General features: G+C 41.5%; 1 protein-coding gene across 1 annotated transcript in view; it reads right to left on the bottom strand.

The window, feature by feature from the left end:
- The window catches only part of efna2a (ephrin-A2a), a gene marked incomplete at its 3' end in the record, with an annotated part of 79,467 nt that overhangs the window by 52,845 nt on the left and 733 nt on the right, over positions 1-25,889 (bottom strand). The window lies entirely within an intron of this gene.

Genomic DNA, 25,889 nt, shown 5'->3' with positions numbered 1-25,889 from the left:
GTTGTGATGACATCGTTCACTTAAATTACAGTACCCCAATTTAAAGCTGCTCCTTTTACTGTAAAATCACATTAGGACTATCAGAAAATATAGGTTTCTTACTTAAATAATGGAGTTTATACAGTATATTGGATTATTGTTACTAATACATTAACATGTAAGCATTTAAATGTCGAAGCTGGTCACGGTGGAGCTAATTTACAAATAATTCATACAATATTTGGTGGATAAATCCATAACAATGGGCCATATTTAACTAAAGATAATAAGAATAATGTATTCTACTGTATACTGTTCTTACTGTCACTAAATCCCCCCAAATTCAATGCATTAGTTTATCTTCTCAGTAAATTCTCAGTTCCAAGTCAACTGGTTCCTACTGAAGATGTACATTTTTAAAGATGAGTTACAAATATACATTTTTAAAAAGGGGCCAACTGGCTTCTTTAACAACTGGGGTTTTTATGAAATTGTATTCAAACAGGAGTATATAGTACATTTGTTGGAAACTGCTTTCTGCTGTGTACTAATACACAGTTAATACATGAAATAAACTAGCAGGGCCATTTTAGTGATAATGCAGGAACAATACCTAAGTCAGATTAAATACATTTTTGTTTTTGGTCTCTTCATGTTTTGAATTAACATCAATAAAGATATAGAATATTGACAGACGTATCCGTTAAGCTACTAATGAGTTACTATAACAAATGCAATTAAATGTACAATATTTACCTTTGAAATTACATAAACTTTCCATCACTGTACAGCTGCCACCCTTGCATGGCCATCCCTTTTTTCTCACCTTCCTCACTTCCTTCTTTCTTTGGACATTTCCCTCTTTTCTCCTCCCTCCTTTGCACTTTACGCCCCTCTCTCATCCCTTCTCTCCCTCTTTCCTCCCACTCCTGTACCTCGTTCTCTCTCCCTCTTTCCTCCCCAGAGGGAATGAGTAAGTGTATGGTTGAGTGGAGAAGAGAGGTGGGTCCTGCCCTCCCAAATTCTATTTCAGAGAAACTCGAGCTCAGAGATGCATGTCTGCCTTCAGAGAGAAAACGCTGCCCTGCTTTTACAGTTTCATAAGCAGCACTGGAGCGCACGCCACGCGGCGATAAATACGAATCCCTAAACCAATAAATGCGCCAAAGGAAAACAGACGTCAATCGCTTTGCCTACACTCACTTCCTTAACCCTGAGTCACAAAATGAAACCTTTAGAAAGTCAGCAAGCGAGTGTTCCCACGCCTATACATCATTTATAGCAATGTAAAGACACTCAGAGGTAAACACACGCACACATGAACACACACACACGCACACGCTCACACGTACTCAGATGACCTGTTCTTTCAGCATTGCTTCTTTGGGTGAGGTCTGTCTCTTCGGCCTGACAAGTAATGGTGGCAGCACATACACATACACACACCGTAAGAGGAGCACGACTGGCAGAGGGGGTTTGAATTATACATCCACCCTGTCTCTATGCATTAGATATAAAAAAGGAGAGATGAAGGAAGAGAAAGATAGATGCAGGGAGAGAGAAGTAGGAGATAACATGTAAGTGGGAGATAAAATGTTCAAGAAGATACACAACATGTTATCCTATGAAAAAGAGGAGGCGGTGGAGGAGGAGAAAGAGTTACATCCATAAACTATCACCTTGACAGTATGTGTACTAAGTGTGTGTACTAAGTGGGTTTTGTACGGGTGTGTTATCCACAGGTCCACAGCTGTGATGCAGGAATTGCTCCTAGCAACATCTTTCTGCTGCTGTGATGCTCATTGGTTCACAGTTCAAAGGGTTCTTTATTCTGCAGATGGGGGATGCAGGGAAATGCACACAGGCATGCATATATATATACACACACTCACACACACACACACGCGTGCATGCAAGTACATACGCACGCACACGCACACACACGCATGCACACACACACGCACACACGCAAGCAACTGATTTGGGAGGGTTTTTTTACTTCCTGAAAGCACCAACCTCGGTGCAGATTTGTCCGTTAGGTGGAAAAAATGGCAACAATTCGAAGCTAAAGTGCTTCAGGGATGTGAGGGAGAAACCTGTGTTTTCGGTGGCGATGCCTACCAAATCGACTGTGGTGGAAATGCAGGGAGGACTTCCTTCCTGTCACTGCTGTCAAGAGAAATTCTCTGAAGAGTCGGCATCTTGGGAGTAAAAATAAATTCACATATTTTCAAATTGAGAGCTGTCCACTTTTTACTGACAGTCACAGTGATACTATTCTATTCTTGTTTGTTATTATTTGATCTTTTGTTCAGTTTGAGTTTGCTTCATTAGTTCACTCTGAGAGAAGAGAGGGACTTTAATCAGCTTGTTCTTCCGTTTTTATCTCAGCCAAACAAACTGGTTATTTTCTCTTGTCACATCTACAGTATATTTCATCAGGGCCTTGAAATTCCCTCCCTACAAGGTATAGCATGGGCAGACAAAAGCACCATGCATGTAAAAACACGTTTTACTAAATTAAATCACAATTTTACCCCACTTGAACATTCCAGTGACATTCACTTTTTGGTTTTTATTTTTTATTTAAATGTTTATTGCGTTCTCTGATGTTTCCTCCATGGGGTGTTTGGTTTAGTTGCAGCTTCTGATTTCTAACTCAGTCATGGCTTTGCTTGTTTGCTTGTGCTCTGATTTGAGGTTAATGTAATTTTTAATTTGCGTTGTCTTGTGTTTATTGTTGTTATCACTGCCATGATAAGAGGAAATAAAAAAGCTTGAATGGGTTCCATGGGGTTTCAATAAAAAGGATTAATAAATCAATGTAACAGCAAAACGGAAGATTCTCCCTTGATTTGGTGTTTTTGTTTTATTTTGAAGGCCTTTGTAATCCTGCTATAAATTGATCTTAAGACTGAGAATACCCCATTTTCTTTGAGATGCTCATGCAGCTGCACCCTGCACTCCACATGCCTGGTGAAGAGGGGAGACTTTTGGATTCTGCAGTAAATTTAGTTTGATTTGTAAATTGGCAACTATAATGGAATAGCCATGGGTTAATCGAATGCTGGCAGCTGTTGCGAACACACACACACACACACACACACACACACACACACACACACACACACACACACACACACACACACACACACACACACACACACACACACACACACACACACACACACACACACACACACACACACACACACACACACACACACACACACACACACACACACACACACACACACACACACACACACACACACACACACACACACACACACACACACACACACACACACACACACACACACACACACACACACACACACACACACACACACACACACACACACACACACACACACACACACACACACACACACAACCGCAAAACAAATTCATGCACACACATCCAAATTGAATAATTTCTTCATTTGCGCATTTTTCACAGGGAAATGGAAGTGCTATTATGAGGATGGAAGTGTTTTGAAAGACGGGCTGCGCTCTCGTTCACATTCATATGATGGAAGTGAAAAAGGAACCAAAGAAAAGCTCTTAACAATGGGAAATGTAAAGCAGTCATCATTAGTGAGAAAACAGGAACTCTGTACAAAAAGGCCTGAAAAATCACATTACTGAAATAGACAGGCATACAGTAAACATGTAATGGAGCCAATTTGTGTGTAACCAAGGTTACAGAAACATTGCCTCCTCCACACCTTGCTTTTGTCAATAAAAAGTAACAACAAACAGTAACTTTGCAAAGTGTATGTTCTTTCCCTCTCATCGCATCGGCCTTCTAAAGGCAGTTTACATTCACCCATGAGCGTGGCCTAAGGGTAGGCGCCCGGCAAGCAAGCCGTACTGGGGGAAGGATTTGATCTGCAGTGGTTGCCCAGAGCTATTTGAATTGGATCATCCCAGAACTTTCCTGGTAGGCATAGGCGTTCATATTCTCTTCAGAATGCGAGATTTCCAACTTCTCCGTGGGCGAATAATTTGGATGCAGAGGGTGGCGTTCGGTGTCACAGCCGAGAGACTCAGGGAAGACACAACAGGGCCACCAACTAACAGGAGGCTGGGTTGCAGGAAAGGGAGATGCTCTGTTGACAGTGAAACCACCTTGCTCATTACTGACTCAGAGCTGTTTGTTAAGTAGCTCCCCAGATGCTGTAGTGAGAGTGCGTTTAGGGCCAGGCGGCAAAAGGGGGCTTTTAAATAAAAGACCAGTAACTGACACTCTGTTTCCTTTTCACACGGATGATGTGAACACTGGCGTCTTTGGATTTATTATCCTAACACCACAAAAACACACCAACACTTAATTTACCAACCATTTTCTTGTGTACTGAAAAGTGTTTGCTGCCAAAATCTTTGTTTTTTTTTTTAACTAATGCGGTGAACTGTTGAGCATCAGGACTGCCTATATGCCTACAAATGTAATGTTATAAAAAACAAATCACCAAAGTATTAAAAACGGCATAATCTTGGATGAATCTACTCACAGATGTTTGTGAAGATAAGGGCAGTTTGATTGCAACCTGATTATTCAAGGAGCCTTTTACTGGAGCCTCTCACATGCTCACAGTAGACCAGGACTGAGTGTCCTATAGGGATACTATCACACAGTGGTGCATGCAGGGAAAAACATCACAGCTGAGCTTGAAAATGAATATCCTCCTCCTGATCATCAGCATTATAGTGGAATAATTACTGAGTAAAAAAACACACAGTTGCTAAGAGTAATGATAATATAATAAAATAATGTAACAAACACAATACAATAACATGAATGTAGTAGTGTTGTATGGAGAAACATTCAGTACTATGACCAACAAAACTCAGCTGAGTGCTAAAGCCACTATCTACTGATGACATTTAGATGCTGGCATAAAATCATCCACTGCATTGAAGTGACTGGAAAAGCTAATGTGAATGTATATATATATCTTTTTACACACAAGACGTTACATTTTCAACAGCTGATTATACTTCTTTTAATGTGTGTCTTCATGGTCAGGTTAGGTTCTTTATTGTCCCCGAGTGGATTCTTGTTTCCACACAAGTCAGTTCTTTTTTCATTTAAGTATTGTTTCAATCATTTTTCCATTAAGAAGATTAAGATGATGCATGATGTTAAAACAGTTTATAGTAAGTATAAAAACTTTATAGCCGATGTTTGAGCCATAATGTGATTCCAGAGGGCTACTTTTTGTAGTAGAATCTGAAATTATTAATGTAATAAAACAAAAACAACATGTTTATTTGGAGAGCTGAATGACGCTTTTGCAGCTTGAGCCACAATACTGTTCAAAATATGATTTGATGTGTGTTGGTAGGTGGGTTGGAAATGCATAGTTAGAATTAAACCGCCTCTCACATCTCATACAGAAATAATGATACTAATCAGTGTTGCAGGTTTCATTGTTTGGCCATGATGCCTTGTCTTCCTGTCTGGCTGATCTAAGCCCATGGCTTTGAAATGTCCCATCAGAGACCAAAGTGTGACATCACAGGCACTACACCAATGTCCGTCTACGGTCTTGGCAGTCCTCTGCCAGGACAGAAATTCACAGATGCATTAACTGTCTCTTTCTTCTCATTCTTCCCCTTTACACACCATTTTATTTTCACATCATCTAACACCTATACAACACAGCGTTATTCACACCTCCACCCACAGCTGATTAAACTGACCGACAAGTACACAACTACTGTTTGTATGTTCTGTTAGCAGGTTTTTTTTAAGGAACGCAACAAATCGAAGGCTTGCCGAGGATTTGAATGCAGCACCCCTCACACATCCTCCACACGCTGTTGTTTTCAGGAGATGACAAAACAAAAAGGGTCAGCAGTTTTATTTCGCCTATGCAGAGCCGTTGACGTCCCGGTGTAAGGTTAAAGTGTCTACTGTAACATCAGAGAGCATTCTAAATTATCTTCCAAACAGAATAATTACTGACTTACCATCAGCTCCGGGCTCAGTTATCACTTCATGTCATGCTCATGAGCATGCTCCCTTTTTCTGTTTCTCAGCAGCACACACAGCGTACACTCTCGATAAAACACACACACGCCCTTGATCACAAACTCACATGAACTACACATTATCACTTGATCTCACACACACACACACTAGATCCCACACAAGCATACATAGTCAATTACACACATGCTCAACTGCACACACATGCAGATACAGTCCCATGCATACATTAACCACATACTCGCACAAACACACTTTGTGGCCCGTGTCTAATCTACTCCCCACAGACTTTACCACCTTGCTGATCAATAATTCATCGATCTAATCTTCAATAATGTTCTTAATCAAACTTTCATGGGACAGGATGACTGTGTTAGAGTGATTTTAATACAAGAAAATTAAAGAAGTCGTGGCGAGCCGCAGTATGCACTCAATGCAACATGCATGAGGAGGCAACCTATAGAAGGTGAAGGGCAAGCAGATACAAGTGAGTCAAATGGTATTTTTTTTTGTGGTTAGCGGTACGAGAGCAGACAACGGAGAGAGAGCTAACTATTGTGACTACTCTCTCCTAATGGCTTTAATGAGCTCTCTGGAGTCGTGGCTCTTAAAGAAGAAGAAATGCTGCGGCGATCCAGAACGGGGGCAAACGGAGAGAATGAAGATATGAAATGAAGTAGATGTAGAGAACGATTAATGGCAAATTACTTAATAGAGGTGAAAGGAGTGGCTGGGGAGTGATAATAGAGAAAGTAGGCACATGCAGGCCCGACCACATTCACACAGGGTCATTCATCAACATTATTCACCCATTTAGGAGCCGCGAGGAAGCCGCAGCTTACAGCAGTCAACATCGCAGTCACTGTAGGCACTGGGCTTGTTTTGTTTAGGGTTGACCCATTTTAGATAAACAAAACATCAATAACGCTTTCCTCAGCAAACACACAGCCGTGCAGGCACACGCACACACAGGCAAGAAACACACGTCTCCCAAATCTCTGCAAGAGGAAGTCAGCGAGGGTGTTTGAAGTGTGTTTGATCAAACAGAGAGTATGCAGCACCACCAGTGGATGCCACAGCCTATACTCCTCACTGCACCTAGAGACAGCAATACACGTCTCCTGTCAATTTTCTCTCTTTCTCCCCATCTCTCACCCTCTTCTCTCCCTCCTCATCTCTATTTTTCTTTTCCCTCCATATCTTCCTGCTTGTCTGTGTCCATCCCATCCCGCTTTACCCCCCGTTGTTCATTTTGGATGGTTTATAACAATTTTGCGTTTATTGCCTTAACAAATCACACAGTAATTGCTAAAGACACTAATTCGTTATTCACTCATTAAGATACATGGCTGACAGCTTTTACAAAAAAAAAAAACTTTATTTAATTTACTTTTTTTTTCATAACGCATCCTTATCTAAAAAAAAAAAATGAGTTCACTCCTCACAGCCATATTCCTTGTTAGGCAAATATAATTCACCACTGTGCATAAACTAAAAATATAACTGTTACCATCTCTTCCTTCCTTCCCTCCTGTCTCTGGCTTCACCCCAGGCTTGGGATGACTGGTGCCACAGTGAGCTTCATGTCACCCACTTGTGTCCAACCATTCCACAGTGGGAAATAAAAAATGCAGACAGCCGCAGCTTCTGCAGAAACTCTTGTTTGTTCAGTGGCTGGTACATCCTATAAGACGCACGTTCCTCTGAAGGACGTCAACACAAAGCCCGGTGAAGAACAGAGCCCTCCTGCAGCCCCTCCAGTAATCAGGGATGAGAGGAGGTGGGTGAGGAAGGAGCAAAAGAGGGGAAGCAGAGAGAAGAGGAGCCCAGCAGTTGCTTCAGAACTACACAAGAGGCGAGGAAAATTTGCCAGCCTTTGATTAGGCTCTTCAAACCGATGTAAGGATTTTTTTTTTTTCTACAGAAGCAAACACACTTACACACTCCCGATCCACACCTAAACACCCACATAAAACGGGAAAGAAATACAAAGGCACACACGTATCTACACAGTTGGCAGGCAGGCGCGTACACAGATATGCTGAAATATATAAAAAAGGTGGACCACAAAAGCAGAAATGAACAATCTCCCCCTCCTTTGTGACATAACATCTCTCTGCAGCTGTGTGAGTGAGGTAGAGGTGGCGAATGAAAGAATGGAGCAATCTCATCAGCGGAGAAGCTCCTCATTTTCTATTTCCATTTGAAGAAAAGACAGAACTGCCTTAAAAAAAAAACCTAATAATGCTCTCATTTCCTCTCTCCTCTTCTTCATTTTCCATAGAGAGGCAGGCAACAGAGGGGCGAGAAGAAGAATCTTAATGAAGTGGTCAGATTCTCGTTTCAAAAACCTCCCCAAGAGAGGGCGGGGGGAGTTATGGAGGAGTTAAAGGGATCTCAAAGTGGTCCAGAGGAGGGGAAAGAACAGTCCGGAGTAGGTGAGTCATCATGGTCTTTTCACCATTGTGAGTATATTCAAAACCATTGCTAATCACACAATCCTTGATGATATCATCATCATCATCATCATCATATTCATCACCGTACCGGTTCAGTTCAATAACTGTCTTCAACAATATCTTCACCATTAGCATCAGTGTCGTTATACTTGTTATTGTCAACAACATAGTCATCATCATCATCCCCTGAGAATCACTTTCAGGATCCTTTTCTCCTCGCCTTCTCATCACCCCCACCGCCATCACCATCTTCATCATGGTCGTCATTAACACTATCATCGTCATCGTCATGCCACGACAATCACTTGCATTATTTTCGACTGGGAACAGTATCACATATATCCGCCTCCTGTTCACGTCGGCCTAAATCTGATCATGCCCCTAAACCCTTCGCCTCCGTGACGAGGAGAAGTCTGTTTGGAGTCACACTCACAGAGGAATGACGCACCGCTCATTGAGGTGTAGTGTATAAACACAGCGGTGAATTTCGAGACAATTGCCTCTCTCCAGTGGAAGCTGAAAGTTTAGGCAACTAATATTAATAATAATTGGCTCTCTAAGTAACAGTGTGCAGTGAGGCGGCAGACTCGTTACATTCACTCCACAGTAGGCAGAAGTCTAAGCCAAAAAATTAGAATCAGAAGGAATTTGCTTTGGTGTTTTAGTGCATACACAAGAAATGTAAGTAAAGAACAGAAAAGAATACATTCAAAAATATTTTTATAGATACTTTTAAAAATAAATGTGTGAAATTTACAGTTTACCTTGCAAAATAAAATCAACATACAATGCGTAGTTGAAATAAAACTTACTCCCAAGCTTCTTTGGTGGCATTTTACTTTTTAAATAAAAGATATTTTCGATGTTTATGAGATGCTTGGTTTTCGCAATGCTCCCTTTGCAATGTAAATACACAACCCTTTACAATCAAATAAACTGTTAAATAAACTAAACAATGGTTTATTTGACCCTAAATACAATATAACCTGCTATAATTCTGTCATGCGTTCATGAAAAGAATCCATCAAATGTCTGTTTGAGGTAGGCAACTTATCCCTTCCCCTTATGAAAAACTTCACGGAGCTGGCTGTTGGAGGCCTGTATAGCCCATTTCCACTCCCTGCAGATTGGTTTGAAATAACAGTACTCTCCACGCAAACACACAAACAGAGAGAGAGAGTGGGTAGAGGAAGGGTGTAGGGGCCGAATCGGAATTGGGCCTTCTATGAGAATGAAAAGATTCACTTCCCGTGCTTGAGCAAATTTGCATCTCCGCACCGTGTGGAGTTCTACTTTGTGAGACGAGATGGAGGAGACACTGTTTGCTGCTGCGTCTAACCAGCCAGTTTGATATTGGTTATGAAAATTTAAAAAAACCGCCCCACAAAAAAGATGCCGCCTGGCAATCAAAACCAACAACCACAACTCAAACGGTCTACAAAGCAGTAAAATCATCCTGCACTGCCCACACTCAGCAAGAGTATCGCCTCGGCGGGTGATGGTCACTCACGTGCATTCACATGTGTGAGCGTACCCGTATGCCGTCGTCATCTTCATCATACCAGTGCAGTCACTATGATCGTCCATATCATCTCCACAAAAACCACTGTCAGCATTATCGTTATGTGGACAACATAGCCCCCAACATCGCCCTCATCAGTTTATCAAACTTTAATAACTACTTTCAGGGTTTTGATTTTCCATCATCCTCACTGTTGCCATCATCATTAACCTCATTTTTTAAATTCTATTTTGTTTTTTATTATATCTGTATTTCCGTCATTATCATGTTACTAACAACATCATCGTCATCATGCCATCACAATTACTTCCAGCATTTTCATAATTTTTTCACCTCTCCTCCTCCTCCTTATGATTATCTTCACCATGACAAGTAATGCCACCATCACCACCATCAATAACATAGCCATCATCATCCTCTTCATCCTTATTATTATCTTCCTCGTAGCCGTCAAATCATTATGATAATCAGTATACTGTACTCTCAGACACTGACATTGCGGTTATCATCATTATTGGTACTGTCAAAAAACCTGCATAAGCTTCATAATTATCATCCTCCTCCTCATCATACCAGCGTGACTGTTTTGATCATCAGTCCTTGTTATGATCATTATATCCGTATAAGCAGCAAGGTCATTATCTCATTGGTGTTACTTCCAACAACACAATTATCAATATTATACCATATCACTTTCATCACATATCTACCTCATGTTATGTTTCTCACCATTGTCATCTACTTATCTATCTATCTATCTATCTATCTATCACTATCTATCTATCAGTGTTTTTGTGTGGAAAACACTTTGGACAGATGCAAAACAATAAGATTATTCAAGATAATTCAGAACACAGTTCAGCGCAGGCGATAACCCGACTCAGAAGTCCGAACATACCTGTCCTCAACTTTCTGTTTTACTGGAAAACTAATTTCACCGCGTTGTCCTGCTGCTTTCAGACACATGAAGTGTGGTAATCCTCTCAGGATGATGCGTTGCATCCTAAAAGCCTGTTTGTGTCCAGGTCACATCTGCTCCGAACAATAGCACACAGGTAAAGCAACAAAAACAGCTTCTCTGACCAGCTAGCAGTTTGTGCTTGGATCAACTCCATGTTCACCAGTGGTCTTGTTTATTTATGACCATATCCCTGGTGTTTAAACTTAAGTTGTTTTTGTTTTTGTTTTCTCAAAAAGCAGACTTTCAAATGTGCGCTGTAGACAACAATTAGCCTCTTCTTTAAAAATACTAGCTATGACTACATCAGATTTGTGCCTGTTATGGTACAATCTGAGGTGTGCATGTGCAGCTAGCTACGGCTACACCATTTGGTCAAACCACTTAGAACCCGGTATTCCAGGTATAATATTTATGATTAAACATTTTTATTAAGGAGTGATAGATAACTAAAACCAAACTTATCCTCCATCACCATTATGAAAACCAATATTATCCTCATCGTCAGCATAATAGTGCAATCATATCATTATGGCATGATAATATCTTTTATGATTTTTTTTATTAGCATTTAATCGTTTGAGTTTAGATGACACAGCAATATATAATATGTTACAACTCTGGTATTCAACAGTCCCATGTGCAATTGTTATAGTTAAACAGCACTAAAACACCCACGTGGCAGATATTTCAGTAAGTCTTGCAAGAAATGCTAAAATAAAACAAATATTTCATATATAATATACAAGAAAACTAACTTTTACTGTGTTATGTTTGTTTTTGCTTTATTTGTTGTCTTTATTGGTGAGAGAAAGACATGTCATGGCCTAGTTAGACAATACACTTATGTTCACCACATCATCATCATTACCATTAATATAATCAACATCACATGAAAACATTAACTATGGCTGCCATAATCCCTATCATCATCATCATCATCATATCTGTCACCAGCCTCATTTTCCTCATCTAAATGTTAATCACTATAGTGATGTTCCCTGCTGTTTTCATTATACTTATCTTCCTGAACATCGTTAGCATCATTGTCATGATCAAAATTGATTTCTCCTTGTGTAGTAAATGCATAATATTCTTTTCTTTTTAGTTAGGATGCTGAGGGTTTCGAGCTAGACTTGCATATTCAAGAGAGGTGTATCAGCCCGGCGGAGAGAAGAGCACTAGCTGGTTTGGAAATTCTAAAAAGCAGCAACAAATCAAACAGAATTGCTAATAAATCTGTAGGGAAAAATAAACATGCAGCTCAAATAACAAACTCGGGTGAAGAAAAGCATTTGCCCCAGCATGAGATAGAGATCCTGCTCCCAGCCAGGTGCTTTAAAATGCAGATGGCCAAAAACAACCTTTGTAAAAAGGTCTTTTGTCCCTGAGGCTGTCAGCATCCTCGACAACACCAGATGAACTATTACAACTGCATTGTATTGCATCTGTACCTGTCCTGAATCCGTAATGTAATAGTTTACTGTGTCTGAGCTGAGACTGGAGACACGTTTCCAGACCAGATTGGGCACCTCTGCTGCCATCCATATGTTTATCACCACTAGATGCCATCGCCTCAACATATCACTATGATCAATATCCCTCACCCTCATCACCTCCTCTCATCCTCAGTCTGGAGGCGTATCAGATTAGAGGCCAGGTTTTCTAATATCAAGCCCTCTGAGTCTTGCTTAGAATTAGCTCAGGATTAGGCCTGAGGTGAGGATTATTATGCAGGTCATCTGTTGAGAAGAAATTACCCACACAGTGAACCAAAAGGTGGCATACATATGGACACCTCTGAGAGTCGTATAGAATCAGAGGGCTGAGTTAGTTACAGGCCTCAGGACCAAGCAGAATTAAGTAGCGACAAAATCGTTAGAGTGCTGCAACATCTGTTGGTTCTGCCTTATTATGTCCCATTAGCATAGTGTAAAATGAGTGGGCTTCTTTTTTTACAGTGCTCTCGTTTAGGATGGAACCAAGGTATCGAGGCGTCCGCAGTTGGCTGGGAATTAGACAATTTCTCAACCTTGTCTGATGGATTACAATGCAAATGATTCACCCGCTTCTTCTTTTGTTTGACTTTCCCACTCCTACTGTTTGAAAATCTACTGGGGATTTTTTTTTTCTGTTTTGGATGAAGATGAAAAACTGACTTTCATTATTGCTCCAACAGATGCACCGTGCGCGGGCAAACACACTCACAAACTCTCGCAAACGCAAGCCAAGACTCTCATGATGCTATGGTTTGTAGCCTGACGTGGAGAAAATAACCCTGTTGTTCATAGATAAAGTCCAAATATTGAAGTTGGTTGCCAAATTGTTTTACGAAAAAAAAGAAAAAGAAAGACATTATGGCAATTATCAGCGTGAAAGTTACCGGGGTCATCTCTCCATAGAGTTTAGTCTCACCTGCAATGATGCCAAGTGGAAAACAGGGAGGGGAAGTATCCTTCACCTCACCCCTCCATCCTATCTTCCTCTATTTTAAATGCCAACTTTGTCATTCTAAAAGCTGCGTGCGCCAGAGGGCAACTTTAACATTGGGTGAGGCTCAATGCTAAAGGCCAGCGTTTCCCCTGTAATACCAGCCCCTCGACATACACCTGCTGGGACCATCCAACCATGCGCTGATAGTTGCTGTCTCTCCAACTACGCTGTGTGTGTGTGTGTGTGTGTGTGTGTGTGTGTGTGTGTGTGTGTGTGTGTGTGTGTGTGTGTGTGTGTGTGTGTGTGTGTGTGTGTGTGTGTGTGTGTGTGTGTGTGTGTGTGTGTGTGTGTGTGTGTGTGTGTGTGTGTGTGTGTGTGTGTGTGTGTGTGTGTGTGTGTGTGTGTGTGTGTGTGTGTGTGTGTGTGTGTGTGTGTGTGTGTGTGTGTGTGTGTGTGTGTGTGTGTGTGTGTGTGTGTGTGTGTGTGTGTGTGTGTGTGTGTGTGTGTGTGTGTGTGTGTGTGTGTGTGTGTGTGTGTGTGTGTGTGTGTGTGTGTGTGTGTGTGTGTGTGTGTGTCCCTTCAAACTTCCAGAAGTAATCTTCCTACGATTTCCACCACTTATCCTCACTTTTACCACGCAAGTTCTCTTTACTCTGCATCTCTCTCCCAAACTCTCCTCTTTCTTCGTCGATGTAAAAAAAAAAAATGGTTTAAATCAAAGTGGCCTTGTCTTTGTTATACACTCAACCTTTTTGTCCTTCATATTTATGCTTATGCATGCTGTCCCTAATCCTTCAAGCAGATCTCTCCATTTCCCTTTCATATTTTTTGGTCTTTTTTTGTCTCGCAGGGCCAGGCCGAGGCATAGCCAGACAGTGGTGTGTGTTATTATCAGTCTCCAGCTGGTCTATATGAGGAGTGAGCGGCCCGAGGTCTCATATGAGTATAAGGCAGGCAGAACTGAAAGAGTCCTATTCTTTGGCTCGGCTAACACAATCAGCACAACCAGCCGGGACCTGAGAAAAAGTATTAGAGTGGAGCAGAAACAAGGATGGAGCAGGAATGACAATGCCCATTGTTCGCTGTGTATTGAGTGCAGTCTGGCATCTTTCATATTCTGGGCTAGAATCTCGCTATTTTGTTCTCTCTTATTCATGCTTTCATTCTTTCATCCATGTCTGTTGGCCTCTCTGTTTCTTCTTAAAACCCCTGGCTCACCGACTGTCTCCATCTCCTGACTCAAACAGTATCTCTCGCCCTCTTTTCATTAAAACAACTCCTGGGATCTCCCCAGGTTGTTTCGGAGCACTTACATCATCACCACCATCACTGCCATAGTCATTACCATCGACAAACCTCATTAGTGGAAGGTGGCAACAGAAGCAGCAGCACAGCAGCGTATTACCGTCACTGGTTCTTTAAACCTGCTCCTCTGCAGGAGGAACAATCAAGCGTGGGGGAGGGGGGGTTAAGTAAACATTTCATATCGCATTATACATTCAGTGCCATGCTGCTGACATGCCAAACACATCATTATATTTTTATGGGCAGATCAAATGATGATATTTTGCAAGTTTCACAGAAACTCTGGGCAGGAGAAATCTGAAAAAGGACGTCGTTCTGTTGAAAATGCATTGGACAGTTTTGGTTTCAATTGCTCTTTATTTTTTGATAAACCTACTTTGAAAAATAAATCATTTCTAAGACAAGGATTATGATTCTAAGCCACTACCGTAAAAACAGAAAGAATAAAATCGTTAATTCTATAGTGAAGGGAAGATCTCACTGCCACAGAGAAGTCAAATCACGGGACTGGAGATATTACTCTGACATTCTCACTGCTAATAGTTACATTGAGTGACAGTGGAATGAATGACACATGACTGGCAGTGCAAATTAGCACAGGGCCCCGGGTTGCCATCGGCTTGTCACAAAGAGGTGAAGATCTGGTGTCACACATGAAATCAAAGTAAAATCAAGGTATCGGTACCAAAAAGTTACAGAATCCGTTGACAAGCCAAAGTTTTCTTCAATCTTTTTGCGATTTTTCTATGTGCATCTCCCTCACTTTGTCAGCACTATGTTCATTAAAATATAACATTTGAGCCATGGACCATTGTCAGGCATTAAATCTTATTTTCCACCCAACAAAAGGTCCATGACAGACACACTATGTCTAATAAATCTAGCCCTGATGGTGTGCAGAAACATTGTCTCATACATTATTTAATTCTATCATCATCTTTAATCTTTTGTAAAAAAAAAAAAAATGTATGTGCATTAGGTTTTTAACACTTAGTTGGAGTTTATGCACCTTAAAAAGTACATATTTACATTTAATATCTAAATGAGAACAAATAAGGATACCCTGAGGGGAAGCATGCATGTGACAATGTTTCTAAGATGATGGCATCTCCATAGAGACTCCTACCTCCCTGTGGGCGTCAGTTGATTGACAGTAAGCGGAAAAACAACTGACACTCTCCGATGGTTTGTCGAAGGATAACACAATAACATCTATGCGTTTTTTTTCATAACAAAATCATTTGTTGATTGGATTTTTCTTAAACGATGAATCATTAGTTCCGTAAAACGACCAAAAAAAAATGACTAAATCACCCTTTCTTCGAACTTAAGTTGACCACTTCAAACAGGCCTTTTCCACAGCAGATATGTTGACTCGTCACAGCAGTTTGTCAAAGCGCAGGTGTAATTAATCACGTTAACGATGCCGCGGCAGTGAGCAGGCACGCACGGTGAACCTGAACACCTGCACAGAAGGCTGCCAATCATTAATGTAATCAGCTACACCTGTTTGAGAGCCAATATGATTGCTGTAAAAATCAGTCTGTCGGTGGCTTTGTTTGAGTCCAAACATAAAGATATCTAATTTATAATGATGCAAAACCGTGGGAAGCAGAAAATTCTCCCTTTTAAACCCAGAACAAATGAATGTTGGGCATTTTTAAATGACTTGAAGAATTAGTAAATTATCACAACTCTTTATTAACTTTCTGTTTATTGACTCATTCATCTCTTACAGCATTATAAAGTCCCAGACTAATTTCCAGTATAGCACTTAATAATATAAACAGAGCACCCCACAATGTGAAATTGTGATTGTATTTTGCCAGGACCTGTCCTCGGTTAATCTTCTGTTAATTGGTTGAAGACAGAAGTCCATTTTTCAACATAACGAATGACAAAACGGTTGATTTTGCAGACTTTGCAGCATGTGCACAAACTCTTTGTTTTGCAACATCCGTTCCTTCCCATGTGTTTCAGTCTTGCATCATACACTCCGGTGTACCTTGTTTACACCACCGTATAAATGTGATGCGTCTTAGCGCGTCTGTAGATCCATGTTGCTTAAGCAGTAGCTCACTTCAGGCCGTGGTATGTTGTGATTATATCACAGCCAGGAGGTCATCAAGTATGGCAATATGAACGTTATAGACACATTCCAATTCAAAAAGATTTTTGTCAGTAAATATTCATGTTCATAATCAAATAGACCCTCCCGGGCTGGCTGCCTGTAATGTACCGAGGCGGTTGCTATGGAACAAAACTAACTGAACGATGCAGCCTTAGACCACAACTCCAGTGTTCTGCGAGGTTCAATTATTGTTGTTGTCATGAGAGAATAGTGGCTTTGCTTGATTTGAACTACCTGTTTTATAGTATGCTGTACATTTCCTCACCATTGAATTTAAAGCAGAATTTTCTTGCTGATCAAGAATCACAGAGGTGTTTTGTCAAACAAACTTGACTTGCATTGACTTAAGGAATTGGCAGTGCATTTATCATCAGCAGGCAAACTGTTCCACTCTAATGCCCCTGAATATTTACATGACCTCCACCTGTCAGTCAGTGCATTGAATCTGCTGATGACTAAGATCGGCAACATTAGATCTTGTTATGTAACGGCCTCTCCTGCTGAGCGTGGAGAAATCATTTGCCCTGACTTTAATTACTAAGTATCATCTTTAGCTCGACGTGAGAGGCTCTGGGCTCCACAGATAACTCCCGAGACCGGTCTCCTTCGACATGAAACATAGCAGTACTGGCATGTTTAACAAACACATACACTGTCCAATCATGTAGGCCACGGTGAAAACATGTGACCTAATGTACAGGCGCTTTATGTACAGGAAGAGGTTGCCTGAGGCGGTTTGTGCAGTTCAGGATCCTGTGAAGGAAAAACATGCTAACCACGAGAGAGGGAGGGGGAGGGTGGGAGAGGAGATACAAGAGTGAGGAGATAAAAATGAGAGCTAGAGAGACAAAGACAGAGAGGAAGAAAGGAAGATGGATGGGGAGAAAGAGAGGTGGAGTGGTGGTGGTGGCAGTGGAAGATGGATTTAACCCAGGGGCAGGTTTGAGTCTGACAAACTGTCAGTAACTAAGCGGGGGTGACTACCAGTCTCCATGTAAATTGGATGCAAATCTGTGTGTGTGTGTGTCTGTGTGTGTGAGTGTGTGTGTCTGTATGTGTGTGGTAGGGCTGAGGAAGTGCTAGTGACTACTCGTATCACGCCACAGGGGGCGCGACAGAAAGACAGCGTGTGTTGGTAATGTGCAAGAACTTGTGTGTCCGGCCAGCATGTATACGTGTGCATGCATATGAAACTTTCTGTGTGACAGTATACGGATGAGTGTGTGGGTGATATATGCACAAGACAGCTCTTCCTCAAAGGATGTGCGTAGGTGTGTGTGTGTGTGTGTATGTGTTTGTACGAGCGTGTCTCCAAAGAGATAGATTCTGTCCCATAGAATGAAAACGCCGTCAACCATCAGCGCTTCTCCCTTGACACGGAGTTCCTCAAAGACACAGATGAAGAGAGAGGAGGAACAAAGAAGAGAAGGAAAAGAAAGTCTTTTGAAGGATAAACCATGGGATTAGATAAGGTGCTCCTTCTGGACTATTGAGCCAGTATATGTATGTGTGTGTTTGTGTGTGTGTGTGTGCGTTTGTGCGTGTGCGTGTGTGTGTGGAAGAAAGCCCATTGCTCTGAGCACATTAGCTGCTTGGGGTGAACAAAGCCCCTCACCTGCAAGCTTTATAATACGGGCCTGGGAGCCAGAAGGGGGCTCAGTGTGTGTGTGTGTGTGTGTGTGTGTGTGTACGTGCACGCTTGTGTGCCAGCCAACAAGAGGAAAAAGGGTGGGCTTTTACTCAAAAGAGAGCCAGTCTGGGTGTATGTGCATATGTGCAAGTGTCCCAAATCTAGCTTCCACTATGTGTGTGTGTGTGTGTGTGTGTGTGTGTGTGTGTGTGTGTGTGTGTGTGTGTGTGTGTGTGTGTGTGTGTGTGTGTGTGTGTGTGTGTGTGTGTGTGTTTGAGAAAGAGAGAGAGAGAGAGAGAGAGAGAGAGAGAGAGAGAGAGAGAGAGAGAGAGAAAGAAAGTGTGTGTGTACATGACAGCAAGCAAATAGAAAAATGGAGGCCGCCTAACCTTGTATTCAATGGACACCCATTCTGGTTGTAAGGGATTGTGTGTGTGTGTGGTTGTGTGTGTGCGAGTTTGTGACCTACATTTAGCTACCACTGGGGTGTGTGTGTGTGTGTGTGTGTTTCTCATATATTCCTTCCTGCAAGTGGCATAAATCCCTTTATGTGGGTCTGGGGGATTTCCAGATCCTGTTCCTAGTGTTGCATTATTGTCGCGATAACGTGTGTTACGCTACTTTGCTACCGTGTGGCACCACGCATCCCATCACAATACAGGGACGGACAACACCCTGAGTGTGTGCGAGCGCTTCCAACACCCCCCGCTGTGACCAAAAGTGTCCGGAGCTGTTTGAATTGGATTATCTCATGCATTTTCTATTATCCAGCAAGACCTTGAAAGAGATAGGCCTGCTGAGAGTCAGAGCAGATGATTTAAAGGGTCTGGCCAGTTTGTAGTATGCCTCCTTTCACAAGTAGCAACATATGTTTAACTCGTTTTATTTTTCTTGACTTATCCAGGTTAGTCTCGTTTAGATCGAGGCACTCACACAGAACTGGCAGCACAATTAAATAGCAGGTAAAAAAAGGGATTATATCATGTACGTGTGGAAAAGTGGAGCAAGCAAGAATGAGGGAGTCAGAGAGGGAGTGGACAAATATTAATGGGGGTAGCTGAAAAACACCAGTGTCCTTAGAGGTCACAGGGAAGTGTCAATTCTTAAAAAGGGTCATTTCACTCAAATTACATAAAAAAAGTATGTCTCGCCATACAGATGGATTCAATTTTTGTTTGCAGAGATTTGAGAGGTCCGTCCCAGAAATGTCCACTGTCACTCTGATATGATGGGAATGAACAGAATTCAATTTGTGGTGCTCAAAACACTGAAAAGAAATAGGTAGTTTCACTGAAGGTCAATAGATTTTTTTGTTTGTAGAAGGTCATGTCGCTGATGAAAATTTCTAAATGTATTATTTTTTTTCAATGCTCTAAGCACCACAGACTAAATTAAATCCAGCCCCATTAGGATTGAGATAAAGACAAATACAAGAGCGCTCTGTGCTTTCTGTTATAATAGTAATAAAAAAAAAAACAGAAACCACATAGATAAAGAAAATATAATATATATATAACAGTTATCCTCTGTTGTTAATGCACTTACCCCCCAAAAAAAGACCTTATTCTATATGATGCATTTGTATATTTACTACAGATAATTTTGCACTTCACTCTCTGACTGTTGTTCAGTTCTAGTGCTACTAAGGAGATATAACATAAATAACGATAATAAATGTAGATCTGAAACAATGTTCACCCTCCTTTTTTGGTTCTCGACACTCCTGGGGGAAATATCCGGCTCTCTAGGGCGCACTCACACTGTCCATCCGTACCGTGCCCCGTGCTTTAGGGTACTTGTCCCCCCCTCCCTCTCCCCCCGCAGGCCAGGCCCGTTTGTACTCACACTGCCTGGGCCTCGGCCTGATGCTTCTTGCCTGCCTACACGTCATCACGCCGTAACACGTCACACGCATTGATAGATGTCATCGCGATGCGTCGCTTTGTTTACAAATCTTTCCATAGACCTCTGAGTTTTTGTGCGTCTTGTCGACTGTTTTTGAATCTTTTCATCGACCAAATCTGCAGTAAACACTCCACCTCTGCATCACACCAACGTGAACCTTTCGCCGCCATCGTTTTAAATGTCTGCGCATGGTCCCTCCTTCTTTTTTCTATGTCCGAACAGGCGCACATAAAATGACGTCAGAGCCGCCGTAGGCCTCGTGCTCGTACACGTGCGCACGCTCGTGCAAACGTGCTTTACAAAAGCCCACCTCTCCCAAACGGGCACTCACACTGGTCAAACGAACTAGACTTTAGCTGTGAAAGGTCTTGGGGCACGGTACGGAAGGACAGTGTTAGTGCGACCTTAGATGCTTGAGACAGCTGTAATGTGCTGGTCAGGTAGCATGCAGTTTTTTTTCTATTCTGAAAACAACTGCCAGCTGGAGCTGAAAACGATGTTAATGAGAGCGATGAGAGTGAACCAAAACAGTGAAGCTACAGGGCAGAAAACCAAACAAACGAGCTGAACAAAGCTAAAACACTGTAAAGCCGAGCTGCAGAGCAGAGGTGGTAACTCTCTGTAGGTTCATCTCCACAACTTACCCTTTTCCCAGCACATGTCGTTATTTGATCTATTGTTAATACACAAATATTGATTATAGTGGCTTTAAAGTTTATGTTTAGCACTTAGAAAAAGTATCAAAGCCCTCAACCCACAGAGAAATGCACGCAGGCCATGTTCAGAATCTGTGTCTTTAAACAAGCTTACGGTTGTGATGTCACATCTATACAATATATACGTAGGTAAAAAAGTGCTGCGATGGTGCTGTTACTGCGAAGTAATCTCATGAACAGGTTTGTACAAAAAGTTCTGCACACAAATTGGTATGTTATCTTACGAAACAGTGAACGAAAGTCGACCGAAAGACGGTGACGGACCGCGGAGTGGACCGCTAGAAGGCAACGAACAGGAAGTGGACCGTGACATCAAGGCACCAAAAATACTGTTACACGACCAATTTTGGACTACAAGCGGGGGTTAGGCATGAAAACCCCTTGGTGAGGATTATAAAAAAGGCTGTGGTTTGGTTTAATACGTCAGGCACATGAACGGCCCCGGCCCGGGAAACGAACCCTGCACGTCCAGGTGAAAGTCCTGTGCTTTGCTTTTTAAAGAGACAGGCACTAAAAGTGTATGAGTGTTTCATACAGAGGCTGAATACAGGTGTATTCATACAGTATGAAGAAATATAATGTCTTTGCACATTAAAGCATGTAAACATGTTCTATTTGAAATCCAAAATACAAGTATGAACCTAAAAATGAAAATAATAGGCCCCATTTAAGATACGCAACTGATATGCAACGCCAAAATCATCCATCTAACCCGGGGAGGTCACTCACTGCTCCATGTTTCAACAGGATTACCAGAGAGTCAGAATGAAAGTAGGAACGCGGTAAAGCTGACATATTGCCAGCCTTTGTTGTGGCACAGGAAAGTTGACACACCACCTTCGACATGTCACTTCAAGCCCTTTTCCACAGTCCCTTCCTTAGAAACACATAAAGTGTATGCTGGCAGAACAAAAGAGAGGGTGATTATCAATTATACAAATTTGAAGTCACTGCTTGTGACCTTGCAGAGGACATCCTTGTCAAGTTGCTTTTGGGGGATGCAAACTTTTGATGAACACGAGAAGAGAAAACACACACTGATAGCTCAATACAAGCTGCGTGCTTGATGTTGTGTGATCAATTAAGACACACAGCTGTTCATTCTCACAGCTGTTTGTGTCATTTCACTGCCTCGCACAATGGCTGCAGTTTGGATGTGATTCATTGTTCTTGCGTAGTATCTGAACTTCTCATCAGTCTTCAGTGCCTAAATCACCATCCTGTGTATTAATAGGTGACAAGTAATAGCTTTTGGAAATATTTGTACTGCATCTGTAAGATATTCACTTACATCAAAAGTGGCATGGAAGGCTGCACACACCAAAGTGCACTGATGAATCGCTCTATGTTTTGTATGAAATTGCTCCTCCACAATACTAGTCACACATCGCAGTTGATGCTACAGTGCAGTTAGTCTAAAGTATGGGTTCAATAAGTGGTGTTAATCCTACCTTGAAGAACAAGCTAGATGAAGACAGAACATCTTTCTAGCAGCATCACTGATCCCCAAACATTTCATCACAACACTTCCTGGTTTCTCCTCAACATGTGATCCAATAACCAACCAGATAATATATATATATATATATATATATATATATACCGTATATATGTTTAAGTAAGTGTAAACCATCCATTTACCTTAAAGTTTAAAGGATAATTCCACTTTATTACAACTTAGTTTTAGCCATTTTGTGATCATTTATTGTTAATTTATCTAGGAATAAGGTGACATTGATATAATTATGTTAGCTGGGGCAAGAGAAGCGTGATCAAATACAGTAATAAGACAGTTTGTAAACAATCAAACTCTTTAGCCATACTAACTAAGCTCCTTTGTCTGGAGGTTAACCCAAAAAACAAAAAGAAAATGATCCGTCACTGCAAAGACAAATTGTAAAAAAATTGAACCCGGTATTCATGGACAATGGACAACAAGTCAATGGACTGTTGGGCAGTGGTGGAAAAATACATTTTTACATTTAATCATGTGCTTTTCACCTTTGAAGTACTTGTTACCATTTGATGCCACGTTTTACTTCAACCCCACTCCATTTTTGAGAGAAAATATTTTGACATTTTTACATTCATCAGCTATAGTTACTTCCTCAAAGTGAGATTTTACATAAAACCATCACATTGGCATACAAAATACAAAGTAGATCTAAGTTAAACCCATTGTTCCCAAACATTTTGGCTTGTCAACCTAAAAAAAGTAGAGCCTATAGTTTGGGGCCGTGTGTCGTGTTTTAGAAGTCTAAAAAATTGTAAGCAGTCTTACCAAAGGTGCAATTTCCCTACCAAAAAAAGAGTGAGGCCCAAAGAGGTCGAGTTATTTCCCTGGAATAAAAAAAACATTAGAGAACAGTCCAAAACATTTATGCAAATCTGTGCTGCAGATCTTTCTTTCTTTCATCCTTTCCTACCCTTAACACACACATAGAGTAAACTAGACGATCTAGAGAATCCACTGGTACCAATCATGTCAGCTTGTGGGTAAGGGGGGCTAAATCCTGACCTCTGACCTCAAGATATCTGAATGAAAATGTTTTTTTTGGGGGGTTACACACAATCTCCCCTTTACAGACATGCCCACTTTATAATAATCTCATGCCGTTTGGCCAATAACTATACCGTTTTTTTCTCATGCACTATAAATCTGTTACTTTCGCCTATTCTAACATGGAGTGTTTGAATATTTCTGCATACTGAGGTCCCTAAAGTGTCTTGGAATTGCATAAATTGGAAATAACTGGAAATATGAGACTCTGGTGGATTCAGAAAGACGGATTGTATTCATGTGTGATAATGTTAGTCCCCATTGTAGCCATTCCATTGCCGTGAGAGCATTTTTGAAACTTGTCTAAAATGAGCTGTCGTGACCTCTAGGACAATCACAGTCTTATGAAACTCAACAATCACAAACTAGAAACCTGGAGAATTCAGAGGATGGACGGCTTTTTGAAGCCAACGGAGCAGTTTACACAACAATGTGCTCGCCATTCAATTGCCAAAGAAATGACATTCTTTCAAAACTCTCAAAATGTTTTTGACACCACATGGATTTTTCTATAGTGTCTTAATTTGAGAGGGATTTTTTGACCATTTTTAATGAATTCCCAAATGATTAAAAAATGGTTAAATATGGGTAACAACTAGTATCAACCAAAAAATTGCTGTAATAACTTGAGACGTATACAGTACATTACTGGTATTTAATATTAATTTCTCATTTATGACTAGAGGAACTTAACACACATGGCTGAGCTGCATCTCAAATGAATCGTCAGGTTCCCAGCTTCTGAGTGGTCAGTGGTTAATCATTTCAGGACCGCTAAGATTTGCCACAGCTCCTAGTTTAGGAGCCACTGGACTTTATATAAAGTAGTTCAAACTAGCCACATCTTGACCAGCTACAAAAGTTATATGCTATTAACACACCTAATGTCGCAGGGGCCATTTTTATGCAGCAGGAATACTTTGGTATGATTTTGAATGCAGACCTCTTACTTGTAATGGAGTCAATTTATTTTGCTGTATTGGTACTGAACGTTACTTCCTCCTCCTACCAATGCAATTTAGGGAATTATTATTATGGCCCAAACTTTCTAAATGAATCAGAAATGTCCTGTAGATTTCACATGAGCTGGGATGATTTTGGTGTCTTTCTTCTCATCTCTTTATTGCCAGTTGGCTAGTTTCTCCAAAAACAACTTGCCGTAATCCTCAAAGTTTAGAGAGCGAATTAGCTTTAGATGAAAGTTGAGGAATGAATGTTGTCAGTGGAAGGTCCCCAAGACTACAATGGCACGGGGCTGTGTGTGTGTGTGTGTGTGTGTGTGTGTGTGTGTGTGTGTGTGTGTGTGTGTGTGTGTGTGTGTGTGTGTGTGTGTGTGTGTGTGTGCAGAAAAAAGGCTCAGCATGAGCAATGATAGTGCCAGGGTTTAACACGGGGAACCAACTTCACCACGGCTCCAGAGCCTAGATTCAATGCTTTAGTAGCAATGCATTTTTGATGTGCCCCCTTTCTGCTTCAACTTCTCCGTACGACCCTGACGGAATAACAGCGCCCCCAGCAACCGTCCATATAGCTTAAATTTACCCTGTGACGCTTGCAACGTGAAGGTGTGTGAGTGTGTGTGTGAGTGTGTGTGTGTGTGTGTGTGTGTGTGTGTGTGTGTGTGTGTGTGTGTGTGAGAATGAGCACAGGGACAAAAAAGAAAGACAGAGAAAGAGAGGGAGACAGCGAGAAAGGGAGAAAATGTTCCCCCTTGCCTGTTAAATATTTGAGAAGCCTTCTGTGGAAAAGTGATGTAGTCAGAGACAGGCCTGTTAGCTGTGTGTGTGTGTGTGTGTGTGTGTGTTTGGTTGGTTGATGCAGAGAGAGAGACAGGGCCGTTAGTTTGGACTAATTCAGCCGTGAGCGAGCAAGAGGGAGCACTTTCACTGTTTATTTATCTACCTGGGAGAGAGAGGGAGGGTAAAAAAAAGAGGAGAGGAGAGAGAGAGAAGAAGAGGAGAGAGAAAGAGAGAGGCTGGCCAGGTTGTCACAAACCATTAGACAGACGGACCCAGCGTGCTCTGCCCCATTTCAATGAATGAGAGAGGCCGGCTAAAGAGGACCGCACGAGCGTGCAGCCTTGTGCACGTGTGTGTGTTTACGTCTTTCCTTTGTGTTTGTGTATTGATGTGGTTTTTGCACAAGTGCTTATAATTGACAGATAAACAATGTGTGCTTATGATTACTTACACAAGTGGCAGAGATTAGCCCAAAGAAAAGTAGAGGCTTTGTGTGTGTGTGTGTGTGTGTGTGTGTGTAGGGGCGTCTGAATAGAGGGGAAAAAGAGGACTGA

The sequence above is a fragment of the Echiichthys vipera genome (assembly GCF_963691815.1).
Source record: "Echiichthys vipera genome assembly, chromosome: 12".
In the NCBI taxonomy this organism is placed as follows: domain Eukaryota; kingdom Metazoa; phylum Chordata; class Actinopteri; order Perciformes; family Trachinidae; genus Echiichthys; species Echiichthys vipera.
This window is presented reverse-complemented; position numbering and strand designations above follow the sequence as displayed.